Source organism: Rattus norvegicus, chromosome 14 (genome assembly GCF_036323735.1).
Source record: "Rattus norvegicus strain BN/NHsdMcwi chromosome 14, GRCr8, whole genome shotgun sequence".
In the NCBI taxonomy this organism is placed as follows: Eukaryota; Metazoa; Chordata; class Mammalia; order Rodentia; family Muridae; genus Rattus; species Rattus norvegicus.
Genome location: NC_086032.1, coordinates 23,385,018 through 23,400,901, shown reverse-complemented (window position 1 = coordinate 23,400,901; position 15,884 = coordinate 23,385,018). Strand labels below are relative to the sequence as shown.

The 15,884-nt window shown below is 37.4% G+C and overlaps 1 long non-coding RNA gene across 1 annotated transcript in view; it reads right to left on the bottom strand.

The window, feature by feature from the left end:
• Nucleotides 1-4,828: 4,828 nt before the first annotated feature.
• The window catches only part of LOC120096527 (uncharacterized), a 34,884-nt gene continuing 23,828 nt past the window's right edge, over nucleotides 4,829-15,884 (bottom strand). The window contains exon 3 of the long non-coding RNA XR_005493036.2: nucleotides 4,829-4,945. This is a non-coding gene — a long non-coding RNA (uncharacterized LOC120096527). The remainder of the gene's footprint in view (nucleotides 4,946-15,884) is intronic.

Sequence of the window (15,884 nt, the reverse complement as noted above, 5' to 3'; positions counted from 1 at the left end):
TTTATTTCTCAAATATTAGCTCAGAGCACGTTGAATAGACTAAGCTTTCTGTTTAGTAAGCCTAAGGATCTTACTGTCAGTGATTCTAATTTGAGTGATGCCAGTTTGTATCATCATTCTTGGCCTTCATATATGGGTTCTGGGGATCAAGCAATGGTTCTCGCGTTTACACATCAATAACTTTACTGACTAGGGTTTCCCTCAGTCTCATAGACCATTTTAATGTAGGTAATACCACAATGATGGGAAGAGAATTAAATAAGGTAGATGTTTGTAACTTTCTCAAGGTCTTACAATGTGCAAGTGCTGGAATTTGGGCCAGAAGCCTGTATTTAACAGCACCAATATCTACACTTCCAACTGTTGTACTATGAACACCTGAAATATATTGTTGGAACACAAGATATCTATACAGAATACGACTGACTTTTTTTTTCTTTTTGCAGAACTGGAGGATGATTTCTTTAATAGTATCTTTAAGCTACCTCATTAAATAAGCCTGATAATTCCATCTTTTGACTTAGCATTTGTGATTCCATAGTAAAAATCAGTTTAATATGGCTACACTTGTTTCCTACTCTGTTAGAAGAAGCAGGCAGATGACTCATATAGTGTTAAATGTTTTTTGTCTTGGGGCCTAAAATAAATTACATGCATATGTAGAGAAAGAGGTAAGTCATAAAATGAGAGATTTCTTCGATAAAAATAAACATCTCAGAGAACGTTATAGGCGATTCTCAGAAAATAAAGAAAAGAGCTGTAATGATAAAGGATGCTGTGTATAATGAGTTCCTGAAGGCTACTCTGTGTTCACTGTGTTTTCTGCAGCTAATCTGATAGATCAGGAGAATGTTCACATGCATGATCATTTGTCAAGTAATATGGTCGTGTGTGGAGTCCAGAGAACACCATGTGTGAATTGCTTATCTCCTACCTTCATTCACATAGGTTCTCGGTGGGAGACACAGGGAGTTAGGCTAGGCAAGGAGCACATTTACACACTAAAATATCTCACTGGCCCTGCTTCATGACGTTCAAACATTCTCTACCAATCATGATATGGATTTGTCAGGTTTTGAGTGAAGGATACAAAGTGTTTCTAAAATAAACTATTAAATAGTACGGACATTATGAATCTGCTCTTTTTTACCAATGGAGTATTGATTCTTTTTTTAAATATTTATTTATATGTAAGGACACTGTACTCACATGCATGCACACACAAACACACAAATACATTTTATATGTATGAATGAATATAAAGTTTACAACATGTAGAGATGATTTAATGTTCCTGTACAAATGTATATATTCTTTTTTTTTGGTTCTTTTTTTTTTTTTCGGAGCTGGGGACCGAACCCAGGGCCTTGCGCTTCCTAGATAAGCGCTCTACCACTGAGCTAAATCCCCAGCCCCAAAATGTATATATTCTTAATACTGACCATTTAGTATTGAGAAAGTAATTATGGAGCTCAAACTGGTTAAAACTATTTTTCTCTATCTCAGTGGTCATTAATTGCTCATATAATTTCATCTAGGAATGAGATCCTGTGGATCTCATTTCCCCCATCCCCAATGGTGTAGAAACTTGTGTTTGCATCATTCATGTCTGCTTTGGGATCCATAGTTTTCATTTTTCCTGAAATTACCTTCCCTGCCCTGTAAACAAGGCAGACTCTTACAACAAACATTCTGGTCTTCTTGTCCTTATACTCTTTCTACCCCTCTATGTTTCTTCTATGTTCCCTGAGTCTTAGGTATAGGCGATATGTTGTGGAAGTGCTATTTGAGACTGGGAAGTCTGTGGTCATTTACTTTCTACATTCTGGACACTTCTAGTTTTCTGGAATGTTCTTAGTCAGCTGCAAAAAAAAAAAAACCCTTCTTTAATAAGGCACAAGAGCTACACTTCTCTCTGATTAGAATGCAGAAATAAATTATACTGGTTTAGGATTATGTCAGTAGTACATAACACTCTGAAACACATGAGCTCACATGAGCAAAGGATAATTCACTACAATAGTGGAGCCAGGCATGGTTTCTCTTGTATTCAGTGAGTCTTCAGCTAAACTAGATAGCTATTGATCAGAGCCAAGGTATAAATGCAACTGTTGGACCTTCAGAGAAATCGTGTCCTACTGATCATTGTTGTGATGCATGGTGGTCCCAGCAGATTACTTTTCTCCCCTTTTCATAGCACCGTTTGGTACTAGAGAAGCTTTTCCTCTAGGTGAAGCCTTCAGGTTGAACTCAGCTGAATTCCTCATAGTCATGTGTTCAGTGTTACTGATGTCTTCAGCAATCAGGAATTAACTCCATGTGTTTCCAAAGGACATTAGTGCAGTACTTTGAGTGGATATAGCAGCAAAGATGTGTAGGTGAGAGTAAACAACGGCAGGTCATTTGGTGACCCCAAAAGAACATAAATATAAACAGCAGTTTGATCTCCCTCCTGCCGGAATATGAAGTGATAGCTCCCTTACGCTCACAATTGGGCCAATAAAATCTCTGGACTTTGGGCTTTGATACCTACTCCAGTAGAATCCGGGATTCTTGGACCTTACAACTAATCTGAGGCCACATCTGGCCTTCTGGTCTTCAAATTGTAATCATCCTGGCATGCAAATTCTTAGCCTCCCAAGTTGCATGAAGCTATTACTCTAATAAATTTTTTTTAAAAAAAGTACTGTGTGTATATCTCTGTTATGTTGATTCTGCCTTTCTGGGAAATCTTGAGGAGAATCCCATGGAACTAAGAACCAGAGAAGCATCTATGTGCTGAAAATGAATGCCAGGGTCTATATACTTAGCTTGTTTGAAATGTTGTTACAAACCATCAAACGATAACACAGTCAAGGTCCTTGTCACAGTCTACAGTTCAGCACCTTATCCCACAGCACTTTCAGCTCCTTATTTGTTCTCTGTGAACTTCAGCGGTTGGCTAAGGCGTGTGTTTGATTGAGTGGTGAAGGACACCATAGTTTCCTTGAAATTATTTCCCTTTCAGGAGTTGAATACTTAAAAAATAATAGGCCAGTAAATGTTGTGTTCCACCCTTATAAACTCCAGATCACTCTCTAGGGTTTCAAGGAATATCTGTCTTCTAATTAACCTCTTTCCTTCCTGATTAACAGACGCTTCCTGTAAACTCCAGCCTTGTAGGGCAAACTAGCAGATTTATGTAGCCAAATTCATTGGTTTCACCAATTTGCATGTTGTACAAGGGTAAAACCATTGAGTTTGGGTCAGTTGCATGGCTTAGTACACAGAGGCATTTGCTTTCAGGCCTCAGGACCTGAGTGTAATTCCTGGATACTGCAAAATGATCCAAAAGCATTGATGAAAGAGTTCTTTATGGCTTCAAACTCTCACTGAGGTAAGTATATGACAGAACACACACACACACACACACACACACACATACACACACACATACACACACACATACACACACACATACACACACACAAATAAAAAAAGAAACATCAATTCACAGAGACGTGTGTCAACATATAATTAGTGAATAGATGTATATGTGTGAATAGATCTCAGGTAATTTCAGTAGACATTAATGAACTTCATGCATCACTTCTAGATCTATTTATCTTGAACTGTCTTCCTAAATGTTATATCCTATCCATTTCCTTTACAATGATCAAGAAGAACCAGACTTGTAGACATGAAAAAATATGTTCTTTGTCTCTTCCTGTTCCACTGTTAAGAATATTTATTTTTAAAGTCATTATTTTTTTTACCAGATTCAAGTTACTTATCTAAAAGAAAATCTTGGGATTTCAGAGGTGTCGCTGTACGAAAGGGCACTGGCCACTCTTTCAGAAGACAAGTGTTCAATTCCCAGCTCCTACATGAAAGCTCACAATCGTCTAGAACTCCAGTCCCAGGACATCAGATACCCTCTTTTGGTCTCAGTGGGTAATGTACATGCATGTGGTTCCTGCACAAACAGGCAGGCAAGAAATTCACACACAATATAAAATGAAAAATTAATTAAATATTTAAAAATAATAAACCTGCTTGCAATACAGCACTCTGAACTTGTTTTTTAAGCGTTCACATTATGTAATTTTAAAATCATTTCCTTGAAAGCAATGTATGCTCTCTTAATGTAGATTTTTCTGCTTGGAGATGACAGTGTATATACATTTTGATTGCTTAGGCATCTGAAGATTTCCACCAAATATTCTATTATTTGTGGTTTACTTTATATTTATCTATTTATTTATCTATTTATTTGGGGTTTGAGTGTGCATTCAAAGGTCAGAGGACCACTTGTTAGAGTGTTTCGGTTTTTTGTTAGTTTGTTTTTGTTTTCCAAACGCCATGTGTATTCTGGGGGATTAAACTCAGGTCACCAGGCTTGACGGCAAGTGCTTTCACACTGTGTCATCATGCCACCTCTACTCGTGGTTTTATGTTAGAAATTATGTGTAAGTTTCTCAAATGACGTGTTGAGGATGTTTTATTCCAACTCAATGCCAAGAAGGCTGAGTCCAGGACATAGTAGCCATCTTACTTCCTTTTGTCTGTTTGATATCTGCCTCATCTTTAGCATGAACTCCCAAAAAATGTTTTTGCCTCTTGAAGTCTTTAGATTACAAAGGGTGTGGGGAATTCTGCCTGGAAACCTCAAAATAAATAACTTCATTGTACAACCTTCATATTTGCCACAAGTCCCAAGATGATCATTCTTTCCATTACAGTTGCTTCTTCTGTGTATGATATATAAGAGATTTGGAGTAAACATCTGTAGAATAGAATTGGCTTCCTACAGAAAGACTCAGGGCAAACACACCATAAAGACATGTTATTTCAGTTTCGGTGTTCATTCATTGTTTAAAGTTTGGTTTGAATGCTGCATATCTGTCTTCATTGTTTGATGTATCAAGGTAATATCCTTTTTTTCCCTCCTTTGACTCTTTTAAACCTGCAAGGTAATTAGATTAAAGAACATAAATAAAGGAATACAGCATAATGCCCTGGAACATTACATTATTAATGTCCTATGATTAAATTAGAAATATGCTATTGTATCCCCAGGGGATGATTAATTTAACAGACTAAGAGTTTGGAATAAAAAGGAATAAAATGTCTGACACAGAGTCTATTTGTCAGTTATAATAATATTAAAACACTCTAATCATTGTGGTGTCTAAATTAAGACTTCATAGTCTAAATGTCACTTCATTTTGTTTCTTTGGGATTAGTGATGTCTTATGGGTTTATTATCAGTAATTGTGTGTGCATGGGGCATATCTTCCTGCTGGCCTCTGAAACAAATAATGCGGTATGGAAGCATCCTGCATGAACAGTGTTAACTGTCTCTTCATGATTCAGAAGAAATGAAGACTAAAAGAGATTATGATCATTTCTAAGTTATCTGGTCATCCTCAAAATGTTCATTCTTTGGTTTGTATCCTGTTGCTTTTTAACACCCTAAAATAAGTATTTAGTATTCACAATCCATTTTTTTCCACAATAAAATTTAGTGGGATAAGCCCATATACCAGAAGTAGTATCATGTAATCAATCCCAATGTTCCCTCTAAATTAGGAGGTCAGAAACGTAGAAAAAGAGAAAATAAGCAGTATTGGTTCAAAGATTTTCTTTTCCAATACCTATAAATCATCTGTACATTTTAAGCACGTTGGTGTTAAATATATTATATCTTATTGAATATGTAAATTAAATAAATAGCATAATCAAATACTATATACTTGAACAATATTTTTCATATTGATCAAGTATAGATTAATTCAATAATATATACTATGCAATGATCAATGAATGTAATTTAAAGTATTTGCTATTTTCATATTGGGATACTTTGAATTCTCCTTATTTTAGCTATTTTCAGAAATGTAAGAAGTTATACTATACAGTTGACTTCTGCAGAGTCCTCTCTTTGTATCTGTTATGGTTTTGTTTCTCTTCCTTATGCTCTTTCTATTTTCCTCACTTCGTACTCCTGGTCCTCTAGCCTTTACTCTTCTACAGGCTCCATCTATGAGATTAACACTTTCACTTTCTCTTCATGGCTCAAGTCACTTGATGTGGCATCCTCCTGTTGTGGTGAAATTTCTGATACATATTTCATCTTTGTATGATTAAATAATTTATATGCCCACTAGCTCCATTTTCAATTTTGTATCCTATATTTCTTGGCGATTTTACCCATAAAATGTTTCCCTCTAAAGATAGTTTAAAATATTTTATCTTTGTTTTCTAGTAAATCCACAAAATTTTTCTTATATTTTTTCTTTAATCTCTTTGGGCTTGCCTTCTCATTATGAGAGTCAGTTTCAATGATTAAAAAGGATGTTTTTTTCCAGAACCTCAGTGGAATGATAGAAATCAAGCCACCCACAAAACTTTCAACCCAAAATGTATCCTGTCTATAAGAAATGCAGGGTCAGATAACGGAACAGAGCCTGACAGAATGACCAACCAATTACCAGACCAAGTTGAGACCCATCTCATGGACAATCACCAATCCCTAGAACTATTTATGATACTCCGTTATGCTAGTAGTCAAGAGCATGTTGCCCTTTGAGAGGCTCCACCAAGCAGCTAACTCAGACAGATAACCCACAGCCAAACAGCAGACTAAACTTGGAGACTCTAATAGAAGAATAAGAGGAAGGATTGCAGGTCCTGAATGGGTTAGGAACTCCACAGGAAGACAAACATAGTCAATTATCCTGGACCCTTAGGGATATCAGAGTCTGACCCACCAACAAAGAAGACACACGGGCTGAACCTAAGGATCCCCATACATATGTAGTAGATGTGCAGCTTGGTCTTCGTGAGACTCCCGAACAACTGGAACAGCCTTTGCCTGTTATTGGAATGTATTCTATTAGCTGGGCTGCTCTGTCTGGCTTCAGTAAGAGAGAAAGGGCATATCCTCCAACATGGTTGAAGTGCCATGGTTGGGGAGATACCCAGGTGTTCACCAGCTCAGAGGAGAAGGGGAGAGGGGATGAAGGATGGATTGGGGGTGAGGAGGGGGCATTGAGCAGGATGTAAAGTGAATAAAACTAAAAAATAAAATATGTTCATATCATCACTGTGGTTTTCTTTTCTTTTGTTTTCCTGTAAAAAGAAAACATGAGTGACTTGTGGTCTGTTCTCTGCCATGCACTTTTGAAGCGTTACCGACTGCAATCCCACTGTGAATTTTCTCTTTCAATCCTACAATAAATATTTTCAATGAACTTGTAAAAATGCAGCCTGTTATCTTCTTACCTCAAGGGTCTCTTAATTCCATCATTAGCCGAAAACATCAAATTAAACCAATGATTCGTGTCTGTGCCATGCTCTGAAGAACTCAGACAAAGGGTAGGTATCGTTCTTGTCCTTCTCTTTCACCTTTATTGGGGTCTGTCATGATTGCCAATGGTCTGGTGGCATTTCTGTGTTTGCTAGACTAAAATCTGGAGTGGTGCCAGGGCTGACGATAACTCTGTATTGAAACACAACCGAAATTTAAATTCTACAAAATGTTGCCATTTCCTCTTTATCTAGTGTACACATAATCTGTCATTCAAAATGTATGCGAACAGAATGATATGGCTCATGCTATTAAAAACTGGCTCTTTTAGATTCTTAAATTTAAAAGAGACACAAAACATACGGTTGGCAATTTTATCCTGGGGTTCTTGTTTTGTCCCGTGTGCTTTCTTTTTTCCCCTTAGTGGTATTTTCCCTTTGCTAAACACTCACAGTGATTTGGGAAAAGAGAGCATAGTTAGCCTCAAAACATGTCAGTGTACATTGGACTGGAGATGTATTTGGCATACAATGAAAGCACAGATACTCTGTGATTGGAAACAAAATGGAGAATGTGCAGCATAATACCATGCTAGTGAACTAATGGGGAGAGGGGGAGAAAGGGTAGCATGCTGGTCAGAGACAAAAAGCTGCTTCTGCCTATAATTTAATTATTATTTGGGTATGCAAAGATAGAGACGGTATTTTCAGGGAGCACACTGATATTATGTGTTCTCTTCTACATCTGTCAATAGATTACACTGCCTCACAAGTATCACTTCTAGTCCTCATGGACCAGACTTGAGACGATCATAATGCTATTGTCTCCGTTTCGTTTTTACCTCCATATTGTCTTTTATGAATCATTGTTTTCTGTATTCTGAAATACCCTGGCAGGAAGTAATGAGAGATTACAGGAAATTGGATTCACAGGCAGCTAGAGACACCTGTAACTATTCATCATGTTTGTATCTATTAAAATTCACAGTGACTCACGGGAGAGTCTGGAGAGCTACCATATATGCTGCCTTACCTAAGGATCATTCATTTCTTATATAAATAACACGGGTTAGGTGAAGGTTTTGTTCTACTCCCTCCCTCAAGGATTATACTATTTTTATCTTGCTTAAGTGCAATAAACTTAATAAATACTCTGGCAGCTTTATATGGAAGATTGATTTTTATATTGAAAATTATATCATAGTGAGCAATAATGAGCTTTGTGTCTGGCATGAACATTAGAAACAGACTTGCAAAGCCCAGGGAGATGAGATGAGCTCTGTGGAAAGTTTTATGAGAGATGAATGTTTCCCTTTACCTTGATTGACAGCAATGCTACTAAGCAGAAGTATGCATTCTGTCTCAGCGCCAATACTGCTGTGACATTCTGGGGAATTCTGACTTCAGCTGAAGATGCAATGGATATAGAAGACAAAGTCTAAATAGGCAACTACTTCTTAAATTTGATATTCTAGATGCTTCTTAATTACTTCAGGAAGCTCTATAAAATCTGTGGGAAATTTTACTTGGTTTGTGTAAATTTCATTTAAATCAGATTTTCAATTTTTCTTTTCTTTTTCTTTTCTGTTTTTAATTTTTATTAGATATATTTCTTTACTTACATTTCAAAGATTATTTCCCTTCCCAGTTTCCTGTCTATAAGTTTCCCCCATCCCTTCCCCATCCCCCATATGGGTATTCCCCCATCCATTCCCTTTACTGCGCCCCCATATTCCCCTGCACTGGGGGTCCAATTTTGGCAGGACCAAGGGCCTCCCCTTCCACTTGTGCCCCAACAAGGCTATTCTCTGCTACACATGCAGTTGGAGCCCTGGGTAGGTCCCTGTATAGTCTTTGGGTAGTGGTTTAGTCCCTGAAAGTTCTTTATTTTTTCAAACTAGAATTACACTCCTCACTTGCATTCCATTCCTCCAAACTCATATATCCCTAAAGTTCCTCTTCAATTTTGTGTATTTCTTTACAGTGATTGTTTATATGTAAATATCCCAAATGTAACCTGCTCAGTTTATGTAATGTTATTATATGAATGTTCTGGTGCTTGGCAATCAATCGGTCTTCTCATAAATTCTCACCTTTCAATTTTAAAACTGGGTTTTCTGAACACTTAGAGCACAGATAAATAACTGTCATAGAGTCTAGAGGAGAACATTACCTAAACTAATATAAGCTTAAACAACAATTCTAATTCTTATTCAAAAAGACCACTCTAACTCCAAGACTCACTAAAGAATCTTCATTTTGCAGCATATAGAGGCAATTACAGAAAGCTACAACAGGCCAAGTTGTAGAGCAGACTCTGTGAGCATAAGTTGCTCTGCCCTAGTTGATAGATGAAGAATACCTACTATAATTTAAGTTTAAGGGAACATTACAAAATGAGGTAGAGAAGGATTATAGCATCTAGAGGACCAGACTGTCTACTGCAAGAATATATCTTTATATAAAATGGCAGCTGTGTACAATATGTTGCTACATATGGAAACCAACTACCCGGTCAACCTGGTGGGATAATTTTCTGAAGAGCCAGACTACATGTAGAACTGCAACCGATGAATATTTCTAAGACAGGGAGAATACTTGCCCAGGGATGAGATTTCTAATTGATTTTCCAATATCAAGTTGTCAGTTCTACAAGTATATGCATTTGAACAACACTCAATAGACTTAGTTGTATTTATATATCTATTCACTTGCAATTTAGACTTCAACAACCAAACAAAACTGATTCCCTATTAGTGAAACAATGAGAGTGATTACAAGATCATAATGAGTAGTTGCATACAGAATTAGAGGGAACTCAAAATAATCATAACCTTAAAAATCCTCTTTGAGCATTTTCTTATACTCCATTGAATAACACCATACCAATGCACGTATAAGGAGCAGTAATTGGACTTGATAATCAAATAGAAGAGAGACATAATTATGAAGGAGAAAATTAAATAATTAATAACTAATAATAACAATAATAAGAAATATGGAAGAAGAAATGTAGTTAAAAAGAAGAGCTGTTGGCATTGAAGGTGTTTGCAACCCCACAGGAAGAAGAACAATGTCAACCAACCAGACCTTCCTGAGCTCCCAGAGACTTAACCACCAACCAAAGAGTACACATGGGGACTCATGGCTCCGGACGCATATGTAGCAGAGAATGGCATTGTCAGATATCAATAGCAGGAGAAGTCCTTGGTCCTGTGAAGGCTTGTTTCCCCAGTGTAGAGGAATGCAAGGATGTGGATGGAGGGGGTGGGTGGATGGGAGAGTAGGCATCCTCCTAAAAGCAGGGGGAGGAGGGATGGGAGAGGGAGGAACCAGGAAATGAGTAACATTTGAAATGTAAATACATAAGCCAACTATTAAAAACAAAAAAAGAGGAGCTCTTGAAGGAGTACTGGATTGCTGGCAGTAAATAGGAGGCTATTCATTATATGCAACTATATCCATGTCTGAGGAATAAAAAAGAAATCTCTAACCCTGAAGCCCTACCCTCAGTCAAACTTCCATATGCTATATGTATACTATCGATGGCCGACATCACATCAGTTTTGAGGCAGTAGAGAACAGTAGGTTGGGTTCAGGAAGCTCTACATCCAAGCTCTATCTGCTTTGGGAGGAAGTAGTACCAGCTCCATTATAATTATTGAATATATAGCTATCACCATTTTGATTTGCTTTTTCCTTACCATTTTCTTATCTTCATGTGGAGATATAAAGGCCTGGCATGTAAATGATAATTTTATGACTCATTAATCTCTATCTCAAAACTAAAAGAAATGGGGAAAATAAAATATAAATATCCTTCATTAAATCAATCTATCTAATACAGTATTATCTCAATATATATGAGACAAAACTAATATTGATTTTTACTTTATTCTATTTTTAAAAGTTTTATTCTTAGTAGACATCTCAATTTCTTCATCTTCTTGTTTCAGTAGATGACATTAAACTATTTCTCAAGTTTTATACTTCTTCTGCTTATACCTCAAAATGTTATGATAGTGAGCATGGCTAGTACAATTACATATCCATAGATTTTTCAAAACTACATTATTTAGGGTTCTTAAACACTTCAACCTCCATTCTAGCCCGCTGACCAGAAGAAGGGGAGAAATGTTAGTAAGTAGGAAAAGGGGGTCGTGGATCTTCTAGTAGTAGTTCTTTGGGGCAATTCCACTGTTTGTTGTCAGGGTACCAGCAGTCCAGTTCAACAGCAAACACCAAACAAGATTCAGTAGTTGGAAGCCCAATTTAGCAGAAACAGCAATGCTCTATCAGATTGGCAGGAATCAGGGAAAGTGGCCAGAACCAGTTGGAATACCAGAGGTTCTTTGGTGTCTTTCTCTCTAGAAAGTGAAAACCCTTGTAGACCAACAAGCAAAGACCAGTGAAGACCAGCAAAAACCAGAGAAGAAGCAAAGCATTGCACAGTATAGCAATGCAAGAGCATGCTCTCATTGTGACGTGGGACCCCATTTACATTCTTGCTGAACAGCATGACCATCTCAAGTGTCTGTTTTCAGCAAAATATCATATGCCCTCTCAGAAGACAGCTTCCAAGAAAATGTGAACGTAACTGAGTTGTTAAAGCAACCAGAAATTTCCACTTCAACATTATATTATTTTAAACTTACAAAACAGAGATTTCAGGATCAGGTGTCGAAGGAGACAGGGAGAGAAGCCCAGAGGGTCAGGAGAATGAATAAAAATTTACAACTGCTGGGGTTGGGATTAGGGAGAGGGGCAAGGGCAAGCTCTAGAAAAGTTTAAGAAACATGAGAGGTAGACAGGTCCCCCAATGGAGAGATGGGGTCACCAACCCACCTTCAAAAAATTTGTTCCCCAATTGTTCCTTTACAAAAGAAATATAGGGACAGAAATGGATCAGAGACTGAAGAAAAGGCCATTTGGTGACCTGCCCAACTTGGAATCTATCCCATGAGAGGGCACCAAACCCTGACACTATTAATGATGCTGTGTTATGTTTGCATCCACGATTGTAGTAGGATTGTCCCCCAAGAGGCTCTTGCAGAAACTAAACCATCAATCAAAGAGCACACATGGGCTGGTCCCTAGCACCCAGTCTATATGAAGCAGACGACTGCCTTGTCTGGCCTCCATGGGAGAGGGTGTGTCTTATCCTGTAGAGACTTGATGGAGATACCCGGGTAAGAGGGGGTGAAGAGAGGTAGGGATTGGTGGATGTGTATGGGAACATCTTCTGAGAGTCAAAGGGAGGGAAATGGGGTGAAGAACTTTGTAAAGGGGGACCAGGAGACAACATTTGAAATGTGAATAAAAAAATTAAAACAAAAACCAGATTGCTAAAAATTTCTCAAAGTATCATCTAGAGCATGATAAAATATTTCAATGATTGGGTTAATATTGGTGAATTCAGTTCAGTTATGTTCAAGTATGTATTGAGTTATGAGGGAATAAAATGCATTAATTAATTAAGAAAATATTTGTATTAAGTGTATTAAATGAAAAATATTTTCCACTACTGAAACATAAACAAAAGTAAAAGACATAAAATTCATTAACGCATACATACTTATTCTCTAAAGAAAAGGGACCAAATTACAGATGCTTCAGTCCTTCTCAGAAAGGGGGAACAAAAATATTCATGGGAGGAAATACAGAGACAAAGTTTGGAGCAGAGACTGAAGGAAAGGCCATCCACAGACTGCCCCACCTGGGGATCCATACCATATACAGACAGCCACCAAATCCAGACAATATTGCTGATGCCAAGAAGTACATGCTGACAGGAGCCTGATAAAGCTGTCTCCTGAGAGGCTTTGCCAGAGCATGACAAATACAGAGGCAGATGCTCACAAGCAACCATTGAACTGAGAACCGGGTCCTGATTGGAGGATTTAGAGAAAGGATAGAAGGAGCTGACGGACCTTGCAACCCCATAAGAAGAACAATACCAAGCAATCAGAGTTCCCAGGGACTAAACCACTACCCAAAGAATACACATGGACCCACCCGTGGCTCCAGCTGCATATACAGCAGAGGATGGCCTTGTTAAGCACCAGTGGAAGGAGGAGCTATTGGTCCTGCCAAGGCTCACTGCCCCAGCATAGGGAAATGTCAGGACAGGGAGGCAGGAAGGGGTGGATAGGTGGGTGGGGGAAAATCGCTCATAGAAGAAGAGGGAGGAGGGCTGGGATAGGGGAGTTATGGATGGGAAACCTGGGAAGGGGATAACATTTGAAATGTAAATAAAAATATCCAATACGAAAGAGATTTTAAAAAGATAGATGATAGATGATAGATAGATAGATAGATAGATAGATAGATAGATAGATAGATAGAAAGACAGATAGATCATAGAGCTTTACCAAGCATGAAAAGGGTTTACTCTAAAGAAAAGTGAACCATGAATTATTTTCAGTGTGAAAATGTCATAGAGCACAAGTGAGTGGAGAGATTGAAACTAAAATGTCAGGGAGGTAATAAAACGTGGTTAAAGAAAACAAAAAAGTGGTGAACCGATTGTTCTTCAATGACTTTGTGCCCTGTTATATTGAGACAATCCTGACCAAAGCACAAATATCCACTGTGCTCTGTGTTATATTTGAGGAAAACAATATTTAACATTAGAGGAAAGCAATCATAAATATTATGCCTAACTTTCTGAGGCTTTTATGAATCTATTTTCAAGAAACAGCCCAATTTGTGAGTTGAATTATATATATATTCCAATACATGCAATCATTCACCTATACTTGGTCACTCAGATAAACTCAGGTACATGTGTGTTTAATTGTGCTTTCTCTGCTAGAGAAAGCTATTTTCAGAGAGGTTGCTTGTGGATTGGTGAGAGAGACATAATCTTCTTGTTTGTTTGTTTGTTTGTTTGTTTGTTTGTTTATTTATTTCAGTTACTTTTTACAGTCTAGTTGTTACTCCCCTCCTGTCCTACCTGTCAACAGTCCCTCATCCCATTTCTCCTCTTCCTATCTCCAAGAGGCTGTCTCCATCCTTCCACACCTCCCACACACAGAGACAGGACTCCCCTTTCCCTGCGGCCTCAAGTTTCTCAAGGGTTTGGTCCATCTTCTCTCACTGAGGCCAAAACAGGCATTCAGGGGGCCTCATATCAGCTAGTGTATGCTGCCTGGTTGGGGGCTCAGTGAGAGCTCTTAGGGGTCCAGATCTTCCTATGGGATTGCCCCCCTTCTAAACTTCTTCCAGACTTTCCCTAATTCAACCACAGGGATCCCCAACTCTGTCCATTATTTGGGTGTAATTAACAGATTCTCATTCAGCTGCTTGTTGGGCCTTTCAAAGAACAGCAATGCCATGCTCTTGTTTGTAATCACACCATAGCATCAGTAATAGTGTCAGGCCTTGGAGCATCACTTTGAGATGGGTCCCGATTTAGGCTTCTCACTGAACCTCCTTTTCCTCAGTCTCTTCTCCATTTTTGTCCCTGCAGTTCTTTAAGACAGGAACAATTCTGCATCAGAGTTTTTGACTGGCGGATGGCAACCCCATCCATCAACTTGATGCCCTGTTTTTCTACTGAAAATGGATTCTTTAAGTTTCCTTAATCTTATACACACTTGTAAAAGAAAAATGAATAGATGATAAGTTTTGGTACTATAAATTTTTAGTGGTCTACTTTAGTTGAGGTACTGTAGTTTTCTAAATAGGAGTCTTTATAGAGTTATAGATGTAATGTAATGGCAAATTGTGGACTGGATATAATTGTCCTCAATAACATTCTAGACTTTATAATTATCCCTAGAGGCAAAATCATATTTGAACAGAGTCAGATTCTGATCTTATTAAAACAACAGAGGGATGAATATGGCATAGATGTATAGGACCAGGTATAAATTGGAAAACATTTGAAGACAGTATTATGTTGGTTGGAATGGAGCTATAAATAGCCAAAATAAAATTATTTAGTCCAATAATATATAACAATTGGCCCAGTTATATTTGACTAAGTAAACAACAGAATAAAAATGAAGATGTTGCAGAAGAGCAGAAGGTTTTGAAGAGTCTGGATTCTGAGTATGTGATCAGTATATAATGCTTATGTCCTAATCTACATGACACTGTTCCCTGTAGAACAGCAATGGTCAGAGGAGAATGAAATGGATGAGAGCAAATATTTATAATTGATTTCAAAGTCTTTAAATAAGTGTTTAATTCAGAATAGCAGCTACACAAGAGACAGAATTTAGACTCTATGGTCATTTGGGAAAAGATAATGATTGAATTGTAGAATTTATTTTTATTATGTTATAGTATATATGTATGTTTGTATATGCCTATATGACATTTTCCATAAACATGTGAGAAATAAAATGGTGTCAGGAATCCTACACACAAAACTAACACATGACCCAAATCCAAACAAATCAATGGAAACATTTTCCATTGATATAAATATACTTTACTGATCCTAACACAAAATAAAAAAACAGTTTATTGTATTTCATGACTCATATAAATTTAATGGCTAGCAGTTGAAATTATAGGATATAAAATATAAAAATAGAATGCTAACTATACTTAACAAGTGCTTTAATCATTTGAATTAATTTTCA